General features: G+C 36.5%; 1 protein-coding gene across 4 annotated transcripts in view; it reads left to right on the plus strand.

Moving 5' to 3' along the window:
• Positions 1–24,925, plus strand: part of LOC150107798 (kinase suppressor of Ras 1-like) — a 441,142-nt gene that overhangs the window by 30,974 nt on the left and 385,243 nt on the right. The gene's annotated exons all lie outside the window — the stretch shown is intronic.

The following is a 24,925-nucleotide window of genomic DNA, read 5'->3' on the forward strand; positions in this document are numbered from 1 at the left end:
GATACCTATATAGATGTGTCATAACATGACAAATGTCAAAATCATTGCATCACCTCAGTCTCGTATAGTGTTTTAATAAATGAACACAAACATTTTGTTTTTGAGTGTCCTGATGTTAGGACTTGAATGAATGTGTATGCATCAATGTTTTCATGAAACTTGGCAAAAAAGAAAAAAAGCCATGGAAACTTATCAAATACTTAAAACAGCTTTCAGGGATGATACTTTAAGCTGCTTAAAGATCAAAGATATTTGAGTGGGTTGAACTTGGGTTGAAGATGACCCTTGTTCTGGACAAACATTCACATCCTGCACAGGAATCTGAGTTGGATCCTACCACCAATGTCATGGAGATTTGAAATGAGGAGGATTGCTGCAAAGTTTATGCCAGGACTTCTCACTCAGGATCAAAAGGATCATTCAATTACAGTTTATCAGGAATTCAGATTGCATTGCTTAGGATCCAAATTTCATCAGGAGTATCATCATAGATTATGTGGATTTACAGCTACAACACAGATATGACGGCTTAGTTATCTGATTCCATTAGCTCATTCAGTTTTCAACTCATTAGTCTGGATCAGAAGAAAATCAGTCATACTTCTCTCCCCACATCAAATTTGAGTTCATACAGCTTCAATTTATTTCCAAAGCTAAAATCTGTACTTAAAGGACGAAGGTTTCAAGATGTAAATGAAAATCAACAATGTAACAGAACAATTCAAAGCCATTCCTTTAAAACTGTTCCAAAGATGCTACTAAAACTGAGAAAATTGCTGGAAACATATTGTAGTAGGAGGAAAATATTTCAAAGAGGATATGTTTCTATAGCTGATAAGCTTTTGTATGCATTTTAAATAAATTACATTCCAGAACTTTTTGAATGTGTGTGTGTGCACGCAGACATACACGTTCCAGATATGGATTGTAGTATAACGGTTCAGATGTTGGGTGATTAGTATTTAGTTTATTTTAAATTTAGGTTATTGTATCAACAAAGTTGTAGTCTGTATAATTTTGTCATAATGAAATATCACTTATATTAATGCACTACTTCAAGTTGATTTTTTTACTATTTGTAATTCTCTTTATGGGAACATGCTTAAATCATTTTAATGAAGGCTTTGTAAATACTTAACTGGTGAAATTATGAATAACAAAAGAATATATTTTGCTGAGTAACAAAAACATCATGAGGTTTACATTACAGATATGGAAACACACAAGTTTTTTTCATTTAGTAGAATCTTTGATGTGGACTTGCAATTCATCATCGATTCTCGTCGCGACGGGAGGAATCTTTATCTGGTCGATTTCAATCGAAGGTGAGTTAGCCAATCTCATACGGAGGTAGCAGGGTTTTTTCTCCCGGAAACTCTGGTTTTTCATCCCGCATACAGACAAATCGGCCTTTCAGAACACACGCAATTTACAGACAAAACATACTAGTTGTGGTAGTGGTGGAGGTGGGCGGTAGATGGCGTTGATGGAGATGATTCATAGTAGTGGTTCGGTGTAGTGGTTGAGACAGTTGTAGGTGTCCTTCTGCGATGAGTCCTCGGACTCCTTGGAGGTGTCAGGAATAATAATAATCATCACATTCCTGCCATGTACCTTCACGGGGTGTACAGGATATGATAGTACTACATGAAAAAAATTACATTATTACTATCTTCCTATCTACAATTTTCCTCCAAATCAGATTGCAATTAATTAATTCTGGACTTGCAATTAATTCTGGCAATCCTTCCACTCATTCATCACTCTCCATGCAAAATTCTAATCTACACAGCTTTACTAACCGTACTCTTACACAACTTCAATATATCTATCATATAATAAAAAATTTCTTTTTCATCAATTTTATAAAATTTCTTATCTTATATAAATTAAAGATGCCAAGAAATTATATTCTTGGTATCTTTAATTTAATTGGTTTAATCCTTTATCCAAATGTTAGCAAATAAAAATGTACATGTGAAGTAACATGATGACTGGGCTAGTTACTATAGAGGCTAATGACTTCACGATAATTGCCTTAGTATCCCATAATGCAATGCACATATCCTTAAGAACATGTACACTAGTGGCCAATATTGCGGAAACCTTTTGGAAAAAGTATTTTTGAGGTTTGATGGCTCATAACACCACTTTTTTTTGGTGTAATATCATAAAATTATATATCAATGGAAAGATAATTTAATCAAGAATGTAATGCAACAAAGCTTGTTCAATTATTTGTATTCTATGAAAAGTTATAGCCAAATAACCAGCAAAAAGAAGCACAACTTACTTAGGTTGATATGAAGTACTTTCCTTCATTTGAATGTAGCCAATGAGCATGAGTGTTTAGAGAGCCAATCAGGTGTCATCATGTTTTGGCAATGAGCCAATAAGGTCACAGTAGGATTCAGCTATTGATCTCATGTATTGGAGCTGAGAGGAGGACATTTGTCAGTGTGTTATGTGATTGCTATCAAGTTGGTTGGTTTTTTTTTTGTGTTCTTTCATTTAGTGAGCTTGTAAAATGTAATAAAATTAAAGAATTAAAGAAATGGTTCAAAGAGTTGACTGGTCACCCAGAAAACGATGTAAAATAGTATTCACATAGTTCAGAATGCCTGGACACAGGGACGAATTCCAGACAATTGGAGTAGAGCTCTCATAGCACCCATACATAAAAAGGGAAATAAAACTGAATGTGAGAATTATAGAGGTATATCCCTACTGAGTGTTTCTGGTAAGATATATGCAAGTATACTTGAGAAATGGTCGAGATGGATTGTGGAAGAGAAGCTTGGTGAAGAACAAGCTGGATTCCGACCAAATAGAGGCTGTCAGGATCAGATTTTCACTTTACGACAAATAGTTTAGAAATCATGGTAATATAACCAAGATCTGCATTTAAGTTTCGTAGATCTGGAAAAGGCATATGACAAGTTGCCAAGAGAGAGAAACTATTCTAAAAACTATAGTTATGTGTTAATGGGGCATTATATTAAGCAATACTTAGTCTTTATTTGAATTGTAAATCATCATCATCATCATCAAATTCCTGACATGTACAATCAAGGGGTGTACAGGATATGATAGTACTACATGAAAAAAATTACATCATTATTAATTTCCTATCTACAATTTTCCTCCAAATCAGTCTGTTACTTGTCAAGACTCCAACATTATCAGATCTTATATTTCTATCGTCTAAAGCACTTTTTATCGTATCAATCCACCTATATCTTGGCCTTTCTCTGGGTCGTTTTGCTGCCACCCTGGCAAAGAACACTTGTTTTGCTAATCTTTCCTCGCCCATTCCATTTAAGTGACCATACCACCTGAGATTAGCTCTGCTAACGCATTCCTGGATGCTGGCAATGTCAAGTTCTTTCTTAATATCCTCGTTTTTAATATGATATTGCCATTGATGCCATTTGTTCACGCCTCTAATCTTTCTCAGGACTCTCATATCTGCAGTCTCTAGTCTTTGGTCAAGTGTTTTACTTCTGGCCCAGCTCTCAGATCCATAAGTTAAAACTGGTTTGAACACTGTCTTGTATACAGCTAATTTAGTGTTCCGACTAATTTCTCTCTTATTCCATATGAATTTATTCAATTGACTTCCCACCATACCAGCTTTGCTGATTCTGTTGTCTATTTCTATATTTAATTTACCATCTTCAGTAAAAATCGTCCCTAAATAGCTGAAATGTTTTACTTGTTCCACAGGTTCTCCATTCACAACACAGTTGACATTTTCAATGATTCTGCCTATTTTCATTGTCTTTGTCTTTTTATTGCTGACCTTCATACCATATCTATTACAACAACTATTCAATTTAGTCAGAGAATCTTGCAGACTTGTAGCGGATTTATTTAGAAGTATAACATCATCCGCATAAAGCAAAGAGCTGACATTAACATCTCCAATTTTGATATCAGGTTTAATGCCACATTCCTTCATAATGTGATCCATATAGATAATGAATAACAGAGGGGATAATGTACATCCTTGTCTCACACCAGATTTAACATTAAACCATCTTCCTGTACTTCCTTCAATTCTAACTGCTGACTCACAACTCAAATAAAGACTAAGTATTGCTTGATATAATTGATCACAATGAAGACAATGAAAATAGGCAGAATCATTGAAAATGTCAACTGTGTTGTGAACGGAGAACCTGTGGAACAAGTAAAACATTTCAGCTATTTAGGGACGATTTTTACTGAAGATGGTAAATTAAATATTGACACCATATAACTGCAGCGTATTGAATAGCTTCTCTCTTGGCACCTTGTCATATGCCTTTTCCAGATCGACAAAACTTAAATACAGATCTTTGTTATATTCCCATCTTTTCTCGACTATTTGTTGTAAAGTGAAGATCTGATCCTGACAGCCTCTATTTGGCCTGAATCCAGCTTGTTCTTCACCAAGCTTTTCTTCCACAATTCTTCTCAACCGTTTCTCAAGTATACTTGCATAGATCTTGCCAGGAACACTCAGCAGGGAAATACCTCTGTAATTCTCACATTCAGTTTTATTTCCCTTTTTATATATGGTACTATGAGAGCTCTACTCCAATCATTGGGAATTCGTCCCTCTGACTAGGCATTCTGAACTATGCAGTGCAGCCACTGTAAGACTTTTATACCACCATACTTCAGCATTTTTGGTCGAATATCATCTACTCCTGCTGCCTTTCCACATTTCAAGCCTTTGATGGCTTTTTCTACTTCAAGTATGGATATGTATTCCTGACTGCATGCCTGGTCAGTGTTTTTTACCACTGTGCTGTCATCACTGCTTGTTTCATTTAGCAGTTTTTCAAAGTAATTACTCCATACTTCAAGGATATCTTTTTCTCCTGTTTTCATGTCACCTTTATCATCTCTAATTCCTTTTACAGCACTCTTTCCTCCATTCTTAAGTTTCTTCAACAACCTCCAGAATATTTTGCCACCTTCTTGATATTTATTTTCTATATTCTTGCCAAAGTCCTCCCATGACTTTTGTTTAGCTAGTTTTACACAGTGTTTAGTATTCTTGCATTTGTCTCTATATTCTCTAAGAGCAAAAGCTGACTTATTTGCCAGGAACTTTTGGTATGCTTTCTTCTTTTCCTTCACTGCCCCTTTAACTTCCTGTGTCCACCAGGGAGTTATGATTTTTTTATCCTTACAAACAACCTCACCACATTCCTCTCTGGCAGAATCAATCAATGTTTTCTTCAGTGTTTGCCACTGAATCTCCAAGGTTTGATTCCTGTTCACAAACTCTTTCATTTTTTCTTCAATAATTTTTGTATATTTTAGTCTACAGTTCACATCTGAGAGCTACTCAACTTTTATTCGCTTTAAAACTTTCTTACATGTTATTCTTTTCAATATGAAATTCAATTTTATCCTGCTCTAGACTAAATAGTGATTACTTCCAATTTCAAATTCTCTGTACACTCTGGTGTCCTGCACCAGGGAGAAAACATCACTATCAACAATAACATAGTCAATGAGACTTTTCTTATTCCTAGCCTCTTCTCTCCATGTGAATTTGTGCACATTTTTATGTTGGAACATGGTGTTAGTAATAACCAGGTCCATGTCCTGAGCAGAAATCCAACAGATATTTGCCATTATTATTAGCTTTGCTCTTTTCTCCAAATTTTCCCAAAATATTTTTGTATGTCTCGCAATCATTTCCTACTCTGCTATTTAGATCCCCAACAAGGACCAACTTTTCATTTTTCATTGTGTCAGTTGCTTTTTCTAAAGCCTCAAAAAATTCCTCCACTTCTACCTTAGTAGAACCTTCTGTGTGACCATAGGCACAAATAAGTCTCATTGTCCAGTTCCCCATTCTCATATTTGCCCACATTACTCTACTTGAGACTGCCTACCATTCAAGAAGATTAGCCTCGTATTTTGTGTTGAATACTATGGCTACTCCTTCTTTTCCTTGATTGTCATTGCCTGAATATAACATTTTGTATTTATTCCTCAGAAAGATCTCACCAGTTTTGGTCTTTTTTGTTTCAGTCACCACTATTATGTCGATCTGGTACTTATCTAATTCCTCAGCTAGCTCCATTTCTTTGCCATTCAGGCTTCTTACGTTGTTAGTACCGATCTTTAACTCTGGTGATGTTGAGTTGGGGTTTATTTTCAGATTTGTTCCAGTAGCTGACTTTTCGCTGTTCGCCCTGGTTCCCTGGCGTAAACAACGGGGCCTTGTTTAACTGGGCGACGCCCCAGCCAGCATGAAATTTTGTCATGTTGTACCATCATTCTATATTTTGGTTTAACCAATAAGAATAAAATTTGGTCGGCTAAATCCCAAATTGCCAGCCCATCCTCGTCCGTTCAGTATCCAAGTAGATACCCAACAGGGTGCACCACGAGAAGGTGAGGATTGGACATTAGGTCAGAAGCCCTGGTCGGTTCTCCGCATTCCTTTAAAGGCTATGTGGAGGTCTCCTCTCAGTTATACAGCTTTGACCCTTAAGCACCCCGAGAGTTGCAAGTCAGCAGTTAGAATTGAAAGAAGTACAGGAAGATGGTTTAATGTTAAATCTGGTGTGAGACAAGGATTTACTTTATCCCCACTGTTATTCATTATCAATATGGATCACATTATGAAGGAAAGTGGTATTAAACATGATATCAAAATTGGAGATGTTAATGTCAGCTCTTTGCTTTATGCAGAATGTTATACTTCTAAATAAATCTGCTACAAGTCTGCAAGATTCTCTGACTAAATTGAATAGTTGTTGTAATAGATATGGTATGAAGGTCAGCAATAAAAAGAGAAAGACAATGAAAATAGGCAGAATCGTTGAAAATGTCAACTGTGTTGTGAATGTAGAACCTGTGGAACAAGTAAAACATTTCAGCTACTTAGGCACGATTTTCAGTGAAGATGGTAAATTAAATATGGAAATAGACAACAGAATCATCACAGCTGGTATGGTAGGAAGTCAATTGAGTAAATTCATATGGAATAAGAGAGAAATTAGTCAGAACACTAAATTAGCTGTATACAAGACAGTGTTCAAACCAGTTTTAACTTATGGATCTGAGAGCTGGGTTAGTAGTAAAACACTCTATCAAAGACTAGAGACTGCAGATGTGAGAGTCCTGAGAAAGATTAGAGGCGTGAATAGATGGCATCAATGGCAATATTATATTAAAAATGATTATATTGTGAAAGAACTTGACATTGTCAGCATCCAGCAATGCATTGGCAAAGCTAATCCCAGGTGATATGGTCCCTTAAACAGAATGGGCGAGGAAAGATTAGCAAAACAAGTCTTCTCTGCCAGCAGGAAAATGACCCAGAGGAAGACCAGGATATGGGTGGATTGTTACGGTACAAAGTGCCTTAGACTATAGAAATATAAGATCTGGTAATGTTGGAGTCTTGACAAGTAACAGACTGATTTGGAGGAAAATTGTAGATAGGAAGTTAGTAATGATATAAAATTTTCATGTAGTACTATCATATCCTGTACACCCCTTGAGGGTACATGGCAGGAATTTGTTGATGATGATGATAATTCAATCTTTGTTTCACATTATAACAGCTGCTGAACTAAAAAAACTTGGTTCACTCCATGGGAAGGCATTGTAAGGCTCTAAACGTTACCCAACTAAGTATTAACTCGCATTGTGAGAATTTTTGTATATCTCATTTTTTCTATGTGTTTCACTTTTCTTCTTTTTAACTGCTGTTCTTATAAAAAAATCCTTCATAAAAGTTATTGCATTACATTCTTGATTAAATTATCTTTCCATTGATATGTAATTTTATGGTATTACTCCAAAAAAAAGTGGTGTTATGAGTCATCAAACCTCAGATACACTTTTGATTTCCGCAATTTTGGCCACTAGTGTATAATACTATTATACATTAGTGTACATATATGTATTATGGGAAGGACCACTACCCAGACCAGTTCGCTTCTGGGTCTGGCTCCCACTGATGAGACCTCAATAAAGGTCGAAACCAGTCTGGATAGTGGCCCTTCCCATAACACACAGCACTATACATGTCCATAAAGATGTGTGTTGCATTATGGGATACTGAGGCATTTAATGTGAAGTCATTAGCCTCTATATACAAATAACCCAGTCGTGATGTTACTCAATGAGAAAATTTTTATTTGCTTACACTCGGATAAAGGATTAAATCAAGAAAATAATTTCTTGACATCTTTAATTTATAGTATAACCGAGTTAAAAAAAACTTTTAAACACTTATAAGTTTCTATCATTTCCCCTCTTTTCAACCTATCGACTAAACTTTGTAATCCACACACACACACACACACACACACCTTCAATCCATCCTTATAGAGAGCATTCCACAGACCTGTCACCAGTTTAGTCACTTGTCTCTGAATCCTCTCTTGTACCTCCTGATCTCCAAGAAACCCAGGTGACCAAATCTGTGCACAGTAATCGAAATGCAGCTAATAGGTTTATAAAGAGGGATAATAAATTCTGTATCTTTTCTAGTGAAGGGAATCTCTTCTTTAACTCACCATTTAATTGAAAAGTCCTGATAAAGGTTCCTCATATCATAGACAGGATTTGAACCCAAATCTTTCAGATCAAAGGGGACTCATCTATACCAACTGAACTACAGAGGCATGAAGGGAATCCACATCATCAATATCAACTGTTGCTCGCCCCAATTTTACATTGTCAACAAACAACTGAATATCTCCCTTTAAATCTTTCCCTTTATCATCCAAGTAATCTCCTTTGAGCTATTTTACCAACTTCTGCAATATGCCCTCTGAACTTCAACTCTGTACACTATTATATCCAAGTCCCTAACCTCATCAATTTCCCACAATCCATAACCATTAGTATGATACATCATATATAACGTTTTCAACGCAAGGTGCATAACCTTAGATTTTGCAACATTAAATTATCTTTATCCTTTCCCACAATGCTAATTTATGTAAATCATCTTGTAGGATATCTACATCACCTTTATCAACTATTGCTCTCCTCAGATTTGTATCATCAGCAAACAAATGAATATCTTCCCTTAAATCTTTCCTATATCATTGATGTACAAATTAAAGAATAGTAGCCCTAGTACAGAATCCTGACATACTCCACTAGTCACTCTCATTCTCCTAGATTCCACTCCACTATATACTAATTTCTGGTATCTGTCTCAACTATAAATTACTAATAAATTAACCTACCCTTTACAAAACCATGTTACCCACTATAGAGTATTGCATACCTATTCATCCACTATTGGATTTTACTTTTAAGCAACTTTTCCAATACTTTAACACTCCTGGTATATCATCCTAGTGAGGTTACTGCTTTAACATGTGACAGACACTAATGTGGGAACAGAGGTGGATGAATTTGAGGTTCTTAGGATATTGCAGAATCTCAATGTTAATACAGCTGTGGGATTAGATGGAATATTAGCTTGGGTTTGGGGAGAATGTGCAAGGGAACTGACAATGACTCTGACTAGGCTGTTTAATTTAAGAATCAGCTCTGGTAGAGTTCCAAAGGAATAGAAAGAGGGTAAAATAATTCCCTTGCATAAGGGAATTATTTTGTTGCCGATGAGGTTCTAAGACTGCATTATCAAATTACAGACCAATCAGTATCTCAGGCATGCTGGTTAAAGTACTAGAAAAATTAGTCAAAAAGAGAATTCGAGAATGGTTAGATAAAAATATGATACTGTATGAGGGACAACATGGCTTTGTGAAGGGTCAGTCAGTTATGCCTTAGTAATTTACTGTCTTTTTATAATAGAGTAACAACAGAGTTGGATAAAGTAAATGGCTACAAGATGATTCTGCTGGATTTTGCAAAGGCATTTGACAGAATACCACATGGAACTCTTTTATGAAAATTAGAAAAAATGGGGATGGATATGACACTGGTTAAGTGGATACGAGAGTGGCTACTGGACAGATATCAAAAAGTGGTATGTGGAGAGGAGAATCAAGGCCAAAACAGGTGACTAGCGGTGTGCCACAAGGTTCAGTGCTGGGACCGTTGCTGTTTAATTTGTACATAAATGATATAGGAAATAACCTGAAAGGAATTATTTCGTTGTTTGCTGATGATGAGAAATTAGGTAGTAATAGTTAATCAAGTAGATGTGTAGAGCTTGTAGGACAATTTAAATAGGCTGTTAGTATGGGCAAAAGATAATGGTGTCAGTTTAATGTGGAGAAATGTAAAGTTATGCATTTTGGGATAAATAGAGTACAAGCTGTGTATCAGATTGATGGCACTGTACTCCAGGAAATACTTGAAGCTAGAAATTTAGTGGGGGTAGACAGAGAGTTAAAGTTTAGAGGACATATTGCTAAGGTTGCTAAAGTAGCCCATAAGATTACTTGGTTATTGAACAACACATTAACAAGTAGAGATAAGAAATCCAGATGTGAATATATCCACATTTAGATTTCTGTGCTCAAGTCTGGTCTCCTGGGTTTCTTGGTGATGAGGAAGTGGTGTAGAATATTCAGAGACTGTAACCAAGATGGTGGTCTGGTGAATGTTGTCTATGAAGATAGATTGAGGGGATATGATAGAAATATTTAAGTTTCTTAAAGGGTTTTATAGGATTGATGTAGGAGAGATGGTTCACCACTTGGCTTGAAGGGCTAGAAGAAGGAATCATCCGTGGAAGTTGAATAAAGGCGTGATTAGTAGGGGTTTGAGGAGTAGATTTTTTTGCTTGGAGAGTTGTGAATGAGTGGAGTGTGTTATCTGTTAATAGGTTGAAGGAGAGGTATGGTAAATTGTGTGGTAGTTTGGGTCTCCTGCGATGAGTCTTCGGACTCCATGGAAATGCCCATACAATAATAATAACAATAACATTAATTGCTCTGTAGTTTTCTTGGAGCCACCTTTATGTCACTTTTAATTGACCTATCTTACACTTTTTCCACTCCCCTGGAAACCTGCCAGACAAGCAATGCCAGTTCTCTTGCACATTCATATAGCTCAGGCTAACATGATTTCTAGACCCTGCTGAATTCACATTACTATTTTTCAGTATGCTGAACACTCACTGTTCATCTACCTCAATTTTGATATGCATCTCTGTAATATCAGCAACTGAACTGCAAAATCTCCACCTGGATAATACACCTTTGCAAAATGATCACTCATCAACTCAACTATTTCTTTTGCCTCTGTCACTTACCATCAGTATTGATTAAAGTCATTCTTCCTCTTATATACTACATAACAAAAAAAACTTTTGGATTTACTTTGGCCTGCTTAGCTAATTTTCTCTCACAATATGATTTAGTCTTTCTTACCATACCAATTTTCTTTCGCTTTGTACTGTTCATGAGTATGCTGATCACCCTTTTCTTTATATTCCCTCTGCGGCATTTCTATTTTGCAGCACTTGCTTTCTATCTCTACTCATCCACTTAATCCAGATTGTATAGCCAAGGTCCTACAATCTAATACTGCTTCTCTCAAACAATTCCTGACCCCTTCCCATGCATTACCGACATTCTTTTTTTGTAGTTTCTCAAGCCATGGCACTGCTTAATGATGTGTCTAAGTTTGCCATAATTATCATCTTTATGGTTCAAAATAAACCCTTTCTTGAGAATTCCACATGTTGAGCGTAGAATAAACAAAGCTGGTATGTTGGGGGAGCCAATTGAATTAATTTATATGGAACTAGGGGGCTCTGCCCCCCCCCGAGTTCCGGACTGGTAGACCGGTTCTCCTTGAATTCTGATGACTCGAATTTTGAAAACTCGAAATGTTTTTTAGTTATGTAATGATTCATTACATAACTAAAAAACTGTTACACAAAAGTACGAGTAAAACAACTTCAGTACCTGCAACATCAAAGAGGCTACAATGGTAATCCACTCACAAGGCATTCTCAACAGGAACCAAGGGATGATTTTGTGTGACATTTAGAAGTCACTCATTAGATCTGTAAACATATCAAACTTTAATTTTTCTGCAAATTATCAAGCACATTTCCTGAACAATGATTGTGTGCCAGCTTCCATGCTCCACGTTTTTCTGTTTTAGTCATACTTTTGTGCAGTGGTTTTTTATTTATGTAATGATTCATATTTAACGCTTGTTGTATATTTATTTGTGTTTATCCTGCCCCAGAACATGTGAATCTAAGTTGACTGAGTGGTTAGTGTATCTGCTCTCCAACCAAAAGGCTGCAGGTTCATATCCTACCGTGAGCATGGATGTTTGTGATTGTCTGTTAAAATACTAGTAGTGGTGGTGGTAGGCAGTAAGATGGCATTGGTGTAGATGATGATGATAGTTGCAGTTTGTTGTAGTTGATGGATTGAGTGGTGGAGACAGAGAGCTGTAGAGTAGGTGCCCTCCCCTTGATGAGTCTTTTGACTCCTTGGAGGTGTCACATAATAATAATAATAATTGAGTGGCAAAACTAGTAGGTTTATTAAATAATTATTACAACCTATAAACCCAGTGTTAGTTATCTTTTTATGGATTGATTCAATCAACAGTGCCTTAGAAGAACATGTTAGCTGTGACAATATTGGAGTGCTGGCAAGCAGTATACTAATTCAGAGGAAAATTGTTGATAGGATATTAATAATAATAATGTAAACTTAATCATGTAGTGCTTCATAATAGCCTGAACACCCTGTGAGGATACATATCAGAAAATTAATGATGATCCCTGAAAAAATAGTTTAATGCCTATGAACACATATGCATTCTTTATTTTTTATTTTATTTTTTTATTTTAACAAGATGATTATATCAGATAATTTTTCAATAATGAAACCAAAACTTTGATTATTTTAAATTAAATTATTTTGACATAAATATAGTATCAGCCTGTACAAGAAATATCAGTATTTCTGTTTAGGATATCTGCTATGGACTGTCTTTTTTGTGGTATAAATAATTTTTATGTGGTGAAAATATAATATGAAATTTATTTGTAAAACTTAGAATTTCAGCAAACAGCTAAACAACTGATTGTAGATTACAAAGACATTGGCTGGCTGGCATTAGAAGTACTTGCTTCAACAGATACAGCAATATTATTACCCTCTTTCTTTTTTCAGAATGGTAAAATGATGTAGTATATTTTGATAACTGTCTGTAAAAACTTTTCAAACCAGTAGAAAATTAGAGTAGTTATTTATAATTCAGTTCCAGGAGGAGAGAATTCATTGGAAATCTTCAAAATGAGCATAAAATTTGAATCAGTCTGTATTGGATATGTTTTATATATTTTCACTATATCCAATCTGCAGTGGTTAAGCACTGGATATTCTAAGAATGTGAATCATATACAAAGAAAGGAAAAAAAAAAACAAACAAAAAAAAATATGTTGCAATTGTAAGTTAAAGGCAGAAGTGACAGTTTCTGCTAAAATGGGATATAAATTTTCAAACAATATCAAGTCTCAATTGAAAAACGAGTAATGCAATCTAACATCATTTGTTCGTAAAAACAAACAAACAAAAAAAATCTTGCTTCTAAACTGAGCCGTGATGATCCATATAATATTATTATTATTATTATTTTTTTTTTCCTTTTTTTTTTTTTTTTTTTTTTTGCAAGGACAGAAAAAGAGTTCATATTTATGTCAATTTGAAAACACTGTTATTTATAAATATTTAACAATGATTTTCCATACAAGCATTTTCTTTGAAAAGAACAAAAATAATTTCTATGATATTATCAGTAAAATGAACATGAAGAATAAAAGATGGCAAATTTACTATTACTAAATAAATTCATTACTAATAGATTGTTTATTTTTACACATGTGAAGTTCGTTTTTATCTTTGGGAACAGATACAATAAATAAATGGTGCAGAAAAAAGTTCAAATATTGAAGGACAATGAAAGAAACTCCAAATAAAGGGGTTGAATTGGTTGCTGTATTGAATATGTTATGGTCTAATATTGTTGGCATTAGTGAAACTTAGCTATCAGAATCTGATGTATCTAGAATTTGAATGTAAAGGGTTATGGTATTTTTAGGAGTGACAAAGAAATAGGAGAGAAGTGGGGGGGGGGGCTACTACTAGTGATGTTGACAACTGGAGTCCAATTATGGTAGAAATGCAGGAAAGCAATAATGGTATAATATCTTATGTAACAGTTAGTTTGAGGCTCTCTGGTTTGAAGTGGAGGCTAACTGGACAAAATGTATAATGGGATGTGGCTACAGACCTAGTGGTTCATTTGCATGGGACAATGAATTGCATCACTAAATTACCCTGTTGAGTACTATGTGAGGGATAATTATGGGTGACTTTAATTTCCAAACATTGATTAAGTAGAAAAGGAATCTCATGATAAGAATGAAGCAGAATTTATTGAGTTCTTGCGAAACAACTTTCTCAAGCAGCATGTGAAAGAAGGAACTTGAGGTCAAAGAGTGTTAGATTTGTTCATAGGATCAGTACGGGGAGCGAGGGTGTCTGTAAAGAATATAACTATTTTACACTGGTTGGTGACAGTGATCATATTGTACTTTCCTGAGAAGTATCTAATTATATTGATATTCAAATTAGTACAGGTTACATACTAAACTACAAAGCTGACAATTATGACAAACTTAGGAAAATATTATCTTTGATCCCATGGTGTTAGTTACTGAATGAGAAAGATATCAGCAATGCATGGGAATTTTTGAAAAAATGCTTAAATGAGGTAGTATATGAATGTATTCCTCAGTTCAAAGAATAAAAGAATGAAATGGATACGCAAACTTATTAAGCAAGAAATCCATATGAAGAAGAGAATGTGGATCAATAACAGTGACATGAGTTATAAAATATATGGAGTGTAGGCCAGAAAAGTAATAAATATTATGCATAAAAGTAAATCGAAGTGTGAAAGAGAATTTCATCTTTATGCTGCAAGTTAAAGAGAGAATGAATGGCAAAGAATAACTTTACTGAATATAGATGGTATACTGTGATGTCAGAAACTAATGAGATTGTTCAGTTAAAAAGTGCTCACTTTGTTAAGATATATCAACTAACTGTATGTAACAAGATGTACAGTGCTACTACTACTACTTCTCCATTGGATGAAGAATTAGAGATTCCTCAGAATGAGGTTGAATGTCTGTTGCTGCATTACCTGGATAAGAATTCAGCACTAGGGACAGATAGTAATTGCCAATATCAAGTTGAAACTCAAACAAGTAAAGGCACAGTTTCAGAATCAGAGAGATATGAGGACACTGAGTGAGGAAATTATAGGAAAAGAAAGCTAAAAGAAGAACTACTTTGCTTAGATGATTACTGTCCAATTCCTGTCACTTCTATTCTCGCTAAATTATGGAGAAGGTTATCAACAACCAGCTCCTGAACTACATAGAGTCATACTAATCAGTAACCAGCAGTATGGGTTCCACCACTTGCAATCTACAGCTGATCGTCTTGCTTTCATCACCCACCCTTGGGCTCAAGCCATGGAGAAATTCACATGGTTGCACTCGACATTTCAAAGGCATTTGATTGTGTCGGCCTGGCACAGGGGCCTACAAGGGTGGTTCCATAATTTTAGAGGTGATAGAATCTGGGTGCTAGATCTGAGCTGTAAGGTGTTCAATCTTCTGGAAGCCACAGTCCTTCACTGCAGCCTTTGCAACAATAACCATATCGACTGGAGCATCGTCGTAAAACAGGCGAACACCATGACTCAATATTCCTTATCTCTTCTCCTTTATGGCATCATGCGGTTTGTGCAGGAGCAAAGCATAATATTCTGCATTCATGGTGGTATTGCTTTCCTTGAAGTCAATCAAGAGAATTCCCTGGCAATCCCAAAAGATGTCACCATGACCTTCTATGTGGGCTGAGTGACCTTGGCTTTCTCACCGTGCTTCGCCCCTGGTTTGTACTATTCCATGGATTCTTTTTTAGAAAGTGGATTATAATAAAGGACCATGGTTTCATCCCCGGTGACAATGGATTCCAGCACTTTTCTCTGATTCACTTGACAAAGTTCTGAAAACTTGGGGAACAGGTCACACAGTGCTCCTTCTGAATTGAAGAGAGAAGTCAAGGCACCCACTTTGCGCTGACCTTTTTCATGTGAAGCTTCTCATGAATGATGCAAAAGATGGTTGGTTGTTATAGAAAGTTCCAACCTTGCTGAGATTTCTTTGAGCTTCAGCCAGCTGTCATTGACCAGTTCCTCCTCCTCAACAAGAGTGACATTTTCCTCAGTCATCACTTCCACCGACCAAACATCACGAGATTCATCTTGAATGCTTTCTCTTCCTAGGCAAAACTGTTTAGCCCATTCCTTCATTTTGGAATATGAAGGAGAAGCTTCCCCATAAACACCATCGAATTGCTGTTTGATAGCACTTGGAGAAAGCCTTCTTTAGTGAAAAACTTTATCACAGCACAGTACTCGTTTTTTAACATTACAGCCACTTAGTGTGCCATGTGTTAGTCAAACAAAGTGCCTCCAACTGAATGATAGAGAGTTGAAACTGATACACTAAGCTCCCCCATAGATGGTGCTATTTGTCATTATGCATGGTGTTTTGAAATTGGCACAAATTTATGTGTCTGGCCAGAAACTTTTGGAACTTACCTCATACTTAACAAACTACCATTAGTCTGCCTTCTTCACTCTGCAATTGGATTGTCAACTTTCTCACTAGTTGCTCAACTACATGTCATGGTTGACAAAGAGACTCAGATTCCTGACCAATGCAGGAGTACTCCAGGTTCTGTTCTACCCACTCTCTCTTCCTCTTGGATATAAATGACTTGCTCTCTCAGACTTCCGATCCTGTTCATAGTTTTGCCAATGACAGTACACTCCATTCCTCCTTTTCATTCGACAAGCCTTCTAGTGCTGAAGTATTAGTTAGAATCTTCAAGATCTACAATGACCAGTGGCCTGAACTTAGATCTCCTAGCTATATCCCTGTGGAGCAAGGACAACTTTGTAAACTTCATATCACCAAAACATTAGTCCTGTCTGAACGCTCACAAAAAGGGCTCACCCCCCCCACCCCCCCGTTATCTTCATTAATACTGAGATATCCAAACAGGATCAGATTTCTCTACTCGGACTGACTTGCACTTCCGATTTTTCCTGGCACAACCACATTTCAAGTATAGCTTCTGCAGCCACCAAAAAACTTGATGTACCTCTTTGCACAAGACACTACTTCACACCTTCCCAGCTGCTAACTCTATACAAAGTCCAAATCTGCCCAGCCATGTAATATTGCTCCCATATTTGGGGTGGAGCACCAAAATCCTCTCTAAGATTGCTTGGTTCTATCTAGAAGAGGGCAATCTCTGGCAAATTAATGATCCCTCTCTCACATACCCACTTCAATCCTTCTCTCTCACAGACATTCGGTTTCTGCCTTGCGCCTCTTCCACATATACTTTCATGGACAGTGCTCTGCTGAATTGGCCGCTATTATTCCTCCACTCTCCTCCAAAATCATTAAAACAAGAGCCACATCTTGAAACTCACCGAAACAACATCACTGCCTTCTCCCTCATCCCATCTATTTCTGTTCTTTGAAACAGTCTCCCCTATTCTATCTTCCCCAAAGATTATAACCTTAATCTGTTCAAGTAAAATGTGAACAGATTCTTCCTTCTATTCCTCTTGCTTATACATGGCACTAATGTGCTATAGGCCTTGTTGCCTTTTGTCTGTGGATCAGATATAAATAAAAATAAAAACTGAAATCCATTACAGAAAAGGAACTGGAGGATAGAAACAACAAAGTGGTGTCTGCAATCAAGAAAGCAGAACAAACAGTCCCAGAGACAGAAAAGCAAAGAAGAGGTGGATCTCACAGGGGAGAGAAAGAGAGAGATCTGTGGAAATGGATGTACAGTATAGTGCAGAATGAAGTGAAGATGGCAAAATAGCTAGAGGAACAGTGCGAGGATATCAATAAATACTTGTGTGAATACAGAGAAAGTATATAAGATGATTGGAAGCATCAACAAGAAATGAAGTCCAAAGTAGAGAGCCATAAATATTGAAAACGGTCAATCTTGATGAACATGGAAAATGTAAGAGAGAGATGGACAAGATACTGCTCTGAGTTATATAAGACACGGAGAGAAGTTGAGGTCCAAAAGAAGTTATTGATGAAGAGAGAAATATCACCACCAAGCACAGATGGATAGATTGATATACTGAGGCAGTAAAACATCTGAAATAACTATAAAAGCCATGGAAATGATGAGATCACTCGAGAGATATTGGAACATGGTGAGGTGATAATAGACAAACTGTATTGGTTATGTAACATGGTATGGGAGAAAGGCAAAAGAATGGACAAGATTAGTCTAAATACCTATTCACAAAAAAAAAAAGGAAGTAAAATGGACTGTAAAAATTATAGAACAGTAGCTCCAATGAGTCATTTATGATGATATTCTTCTTCTTTGAGCGCCATCTCCTATCGGAGGTCGGCGACCACCTTGGCAAATTTTGAGCGATTCTCAGCTATTCTGAGCAGTCTCTCAGTTCATGCCAGTCCACTGTCTGATATCTGCCAGCCAAGATTTTCTTCATCTTCCTTGTCCTCTTCTTCCATTTATCTTCCCTTTTATAATCAATTGAAGTATCTTATATTTTTCATTACGAAGTAGGTGACCAAGATATGCAGTTTTCCTTCTTTTTATGGTATCTAAAAGTTCACGCGATTTCCCCATTTGTTCCAGTACTTCCTGATTGGACGTTTTTGCTGTCCATGGGATTTTTAACATTCGTCTGTATAACCACATCTCAAAGGCTTCAAGTCTTTTTATTGATGTTGTCTTCAAGGTCCAAGTTTCTGCACCGTACAGCAGTACAGACCATACATAGCATTTAACCATGCGTACTCTAAGTTCTAAGTTTAAACTGCGGTTACACAGTGTTGATTTCATCAAGAGAAAATTTTTTCTTGCCATTTCAATTCTAACTTTTATTTCCATTTCTGGATTGCAATCTTCATTTAACCAGCGTCCGAAATATTTAAACTTTGCCACTCTTTCTATTTGTTTCCTATTTAAAGAAAGTGCTAAATTAAGAATTGGTTTCTTACTTATGACCATGAATTTAGTTTTGGTGATATTTATTTTTAAATCCCATTTTTTCACTCTCTGCATTTATTAGTTCCAAAAGATTTTGAAGATCCTGAATATTACCAGCCAGAAGAGCTGTATCATCGGCATATCGGATGTTACTGATGATTTCACCATTTACACTAATCCCTTCCTTTCTTCCTTCCAAGACTTTTTGAAATATGGCTTCTGAGTAGATGTTAAAAAGAAGAGGTGACAGCACACATCCTTGCCTTACTCCTCGTTTGATGTTAATGGAGTCTGTAATAATGTCATCAACTTGAACAGATGCCTTTTGGTTCCAATATAAGTTTTCAATGATCCTGATGTCTTTACCATCTAATCCAATTCTTTTTAATGGTACAATCATTTTAGCATGTTGGACTTTGTCAAATGCTTTCTCGAAGTCGATGAAGCAAATGAATATTACCTTGTTTTGGTCAATACATTTTTGAAATAAGATCTGAGAACAGAAAAGGGCCTCTCTTGTTCCCAAGCCGTTTGTAAAGCCGAATTGCGTATCACTGATGGTGTCTTCACATTTTCTGTATATTATATTATTTTTTGAATTATTTTCAGAAACATTTTGAGAACATGACTCATTAGGCTGATCATTCTATAGTCATTACAAGTTTTCACATTTACTTTTTTAGGTAGCATGATGAAGGTCGACTGTAACCAGTCTTGAGGGATTATGCCTGTATCGTAGATCTTATTAAATAGCTTTACTAATATGTTAATGTTGTCACCTTCTAATAACTTTACTATTTCTGCTGGTATTCTATCTGGTCCTAGGGCTTTACCATTTTTAGCTGAGTTTAATGCACATTCTACCTCTGATTTTAGAATGCATAGACCTTCCATATGTTCATAAGTATTTTCTGGGTTCTGTCTGTTATCAGTAAAGAGTTCTATATGTTTCACCCATTCTTGCATTTTGTCATCCTTTTTGGATATAATTTCTCCCTTTTTGTTTCGAAGGATACAGAATTGTTTTTTCTTATATATATACCTGAGGTCTCTTTCATCTTTTTGTGTAGATTAAAATTGTCATGTTTTTCCTGTAGAATTTCTATTTCTTTACATTTTTCATTCATCCAGATTTCTTTTGCTTTGTTGATCTTATGTTTAATAATTTTCTGAACCTCTGTATATTTTGTTGGATTATGATTTTTATATGATCTGCATTGATCCATGAGAGAAAGAATTTCATCAGTCATCCAATCTTTCTTTTTTACTGCTCTATTAGGACATAAGGTATTGGTACATTTCTCTATGAAGACAGATTTCAATTTGTCCCACGATTCATCAACCCTCATGATGTCATCATTCTTGATAAGTGCTAGCTCTTGATTCAGATCTTGACTCAATTTGCTTCTTATCTCTGTGTTTTTTAATTTTCCCAAATCAAACCTTTTTTGTTGATGTTTCTTAAGCATAGCTTTCAGTCTAAGTTGTAACTCTACCACCAGTAGGTTATGATCAGAAGCAATATCTGCACTAGGATAGGTTTTTGTGCTCTTTATAGAACTTCAAAATCGTTGATTAATTAGTAAGTAATCAATTTGGTTTCTGACTATATTCCCATTATTATCCTGTGGTGATCGCCAAGTATACAATCTTCAAGGTGGTAGCTTAAACCATGTGTTTGTGATTATTAGCTCTTCTTCCTGGCAGAATTGAAAAAGACGGTCACCTCTCTCATTTTTTGTGCCCAGTCCATGTTCGCCAACTACATCTCCACTTCTACCTTTCCCAACTTTAGCATTGAAATCACCCATGACTATGTTAATATCATGCTTTTTTGTGTTTTTCATTAGTTCTTTTAATTGATCATAAAATTCTTCAATCTCGGTATCACTCTTGTCAGCAGTAGGGGCATAGACTTGTATAAGATTAACATCTAGTGGTTGTCCTTTCAGTTTTAATAACATCATCCTATCTAAGTAAGGGACGAAGCTCAACAGTGACTTATTGATATCTTTGTTTATTATTATTCCAACTCCATTTTGATGGTTGTTTTCATAACTTCCAGAGTGATACATTGTCATGTCATTGACTTGAGTTTTGCCTGATCCTGGCCACCTAACTTCACTCATTCCTAAAATTCCAAATTCAAGTCTTTTCATTTCTTGGATAGCATTTCTAAGCTTACCTGCTTCATACAAGGTTCTGACATTCCAGGTTCCTAGTTTTACTGAGCACACCATGTTGAGCCCGGAGATTCTTCGCACCCCTGTCCCATTTAAGGGACACCGGTAACTCGGGGCCATTTGTGTAGATTTGATGTGTATGATGATATTAACAGAAAGAATAAGGAAACTAATGGAAAAAAAATCTTGAAGGCAAGCAAGCAGGATTTAGAAGAGAGAGAAGTACTGTGCACCAAATACTAATGTTCAGATTAATTGTGGAGAATACTCTACATAAAAATAAAAATATTTATACTTGTTTTGTTGACTTTCAGGTAGCATTTGACAGTATAGATCGGAAAGTGGCATAGACGGTACTCGAATCTTATGGAGTGGGCAAGAAAGTGATATGTCTCTTGCCGAACATCAATGACAATATTGAGACTGCTATGAGAAACTGGAGAAATAGGAAGATGGTTTCAGACAATAAGAGGAACAAGACAAGGAGACCAAATATCTCTAAGCATTTTTCTCCTGCATTTAGAAAGAACAATGGGTGTCATAAAGGATGATATAAGGGGAATTTTAAATCAAGATACTAAGATAAACAACTTGCAATTTGCAGATGACATAGTCATTATTGAAGAAGATGAACTAGAAAGAACATAGCTGAAGTTAGTGAAGAAGGAAAGAGATATAGACTGATAATGAACATAGATAAAACAATGATATTCCGAGAGGAGAGGATGAAAAAGCAATTAAAGGTCAACAAATGAACTGGAAGAGGTTAGGAACTTCACATACCTAGGGAACAACATGATGCATGATTTAGATTGTAAGAAAGAAATAGGATCCTGAATAGCAAAAGCTAAAGTAAACCTACAGTGAACCAAATCTGGACCAGTAAATCAGTGAGCCTTCCCATAAAACTGAGAGTGCTGGAAACATGCATTTTCACAATTGCTCTCTATGGTTGTGAGTCGTGGATAATGGTCAAAGACTTGAGAGGAATATTGACTTTTGAAAAAAATTCTTTGAAATGGATGGGTACAAAAGGTAACAAATGAACTGTATCACAAAGTAAGCTGTAAAGAAGATGTAACCGAAAATAATTCATAGGAGACTAAAGTTTTTTGGGACATATCTTGCAGAATGGATAATAGTAGAAAGATCAAACCTTGATGCTTGGTACAATGGACGGTATAAATAGAAGAGGACAGCCAATGTTAGAGTGGAGTGGAAGAGTTTGCCATATTTGAGTCATCTGGTGGTTGACATGTTTGTATAACTTGAGTCTCAGCTCAGGAAAGATACCACAAGGGTGGAAAGAATGTATGATAATTTCATTGTACAAGCAAAAAAACCGATGTGTCTAACTACTGATCTATCACTATCTCTAGTGTAGTGGTGAAAATTGTAGAGAAGTTGTTAACAACTCGCGTACAGAAATGGGTCAACGAACAAGCTATACTCTGCAAGAAACTGCATGGGTTTACTAAAGGGAAGTCATGTTTTAGCAATTTGCTCATATTTTATAGCAATGTTATGGTCGAGTTGGTTAATAGGAATGGGCACACTATGATACTGTTGGATTTTGCTAAGGCATTTGGTAGGATACCACATGGAAAATTGTTGCATAAACTAGAATATCAGTCTGGAATATAAAGTCTTGACTTTGATAAATAGGTGGTTGACAGACAGATATCAAATGTATGTGGGGTGGGTGTGAATCTGCCAGATTAAGATGACCAGTGGTGTACCTCAGGGTTCAGTCCTGGGACTATTGTTGTTCAATCTATACATTAATGACATTAGGAAGGATCTAACAAGCAGTATTCAGTTGTTTGCTGGTGATGCAAAGATAGGCAGGGCAATGAGGAATGCTGCTGATCCAGCACTTAAAGAATGATTTCAGTAGGCTGAAAATTTGGGCTTATTATTATTATTATTATTAGACACCTCCAGGGAAGTCCAAAGACTCAGCGAGGGAGGGTATCTGCTCTACAACTCTGTCTTCGTCGCTCAGTCCACCAACTGACCGCAACTACACCAATGCCATCTACTGCTGATCACCACCACTAGTATTTCCAAAGACAATCACAAACATCCATGCCCACAGTGGGATTCAAACCTGCAGCCTTTTGACTGGAGAGTGGATATGCTAACCACTCGGCCAGCCAGGCTGGCAAAAATAACACTTCCAGGGAGTCCAGAGACTCATCGAGGGAGGGCACCTACACTACAAGTCTCTGTCTCCACTACCAATCCACCAACTATAACGAACCGCAACTACCATCTACCACCCATCATCACCATTGGTATTCTCACAGACAATCAAAAACATCCATGCCCATGGCAGGATTCGAACCCGCAACCCTTTGGCTGGAGAGCGGATATGCTGGCCTTATGAAAATAGCCATCAGTTTACAAGGGGTGGGGGCATCTAAAAAGTTCTGATAAACACCTAGAACAAAAAGGGTATTAAAGCAACTGATAGAACAAGAAAAAACATATCTTAAACCCTTTAATCCCAATGTTTCATCGTACTGTAATAATTTGTTCTTTTCTTTTAGGATATATAAGAAGGCATGTCAGAGGTTTTGAAAAAATTCGAAGACACCTAGGCGAGTGCTGTCATCAATTTTTTTTTTTTTTTTTTTCATGCTGCAAGTAAAGTTTGCAACCGAGATTCACCAAACTTTGTGTGAGACTTGTACAGGACTGTGCCCCCAACATATCCAACAGTTGCCAGATGGGTGGCCAAGTTTAAAACTGGGCATCCTGAGATAACAGATGTCCCCCAGTTCAGGAAGACCTTCCACAGCGATCACACATGAAAATATTGATGCAGTGCAAGCCATAATCCTTGAGCAGTGTCTTTGCAAAAACATTGCAAAGACTCTGTGGATATACAGGGAATGAGTTGGGATTATTATCCACCAATATCTGAGCATGCAGAAACTCTCAGTGAAGTGGGTCCCCAAATGTTTAAATACTAACCAAAAGAGAGAACATCTGCTGTCATTTCAAGGGATTTGGGGTCATTTTGAGAAATCAGGTGCAAATTTTTTTGCTTGTATTGTGAGTTGATGAAACATGGCTTCATCACTATGACCCAGAAACCAAACAACACTCAGTGGAGTGGAAACACAAAGGTTCTCCCTGGTCAAAGAAGTTTCGAACCCAAAGGTCAGCAGGGAAGGTTCTTGCCATTGTCATTTTGAGAAATGGATGGTGTAATTCTTACCAAGTACCTCAGAAAAGGTTAAACTGTTACAGCAGCAGTTTATTCAATAGCCCTGAAGGAATTGAAGAAGGTACCTGAAGGAAAAATGCTGTGGGGAAACTGAGCAGAGGCATGTTGCTTTTGCAGGACAACACAGCTGCTCACGCTGTTCATGAAACCTAACAGACAATACACGACTTGGGCTTTCAATGTTTGCCAGAGCTGGCCCCATCTGACTCCAAATTAAAGAAATACTTGAAAGGAACAAAATTTATCCCTGTTGATGAAGTCCTATCTGCAGCTGAGGACTGGTTTGTGCAACAAGGGAAAGACTTTTTCTCCAAGGATTGCAAATGATGCAGCAGCATTGTAACAAGTGTATGACTGTGTGGGGAATATGTAGAATAATGTGTAAGTTACACGTGTTCTACTTCAATTCCTTCACAGTGATTATCACAACCTT

This window comes from Typopeltis vanoorti, chromosome 4 (genome assembly GCF_054136105.1).
Source record: "Typopeltis vanoorti isolate ZY-2024b chromosome 4, IOZ_Tvanoo_1.0, whole genome shotgun sequence".
NCBI classification, from domain to species: Eukaryota; Metazoa; Arthropoda; class Arachnida; order Uropygi; family Thelyphonidae; genus Typopeltis; species Typopeltis vanoorti.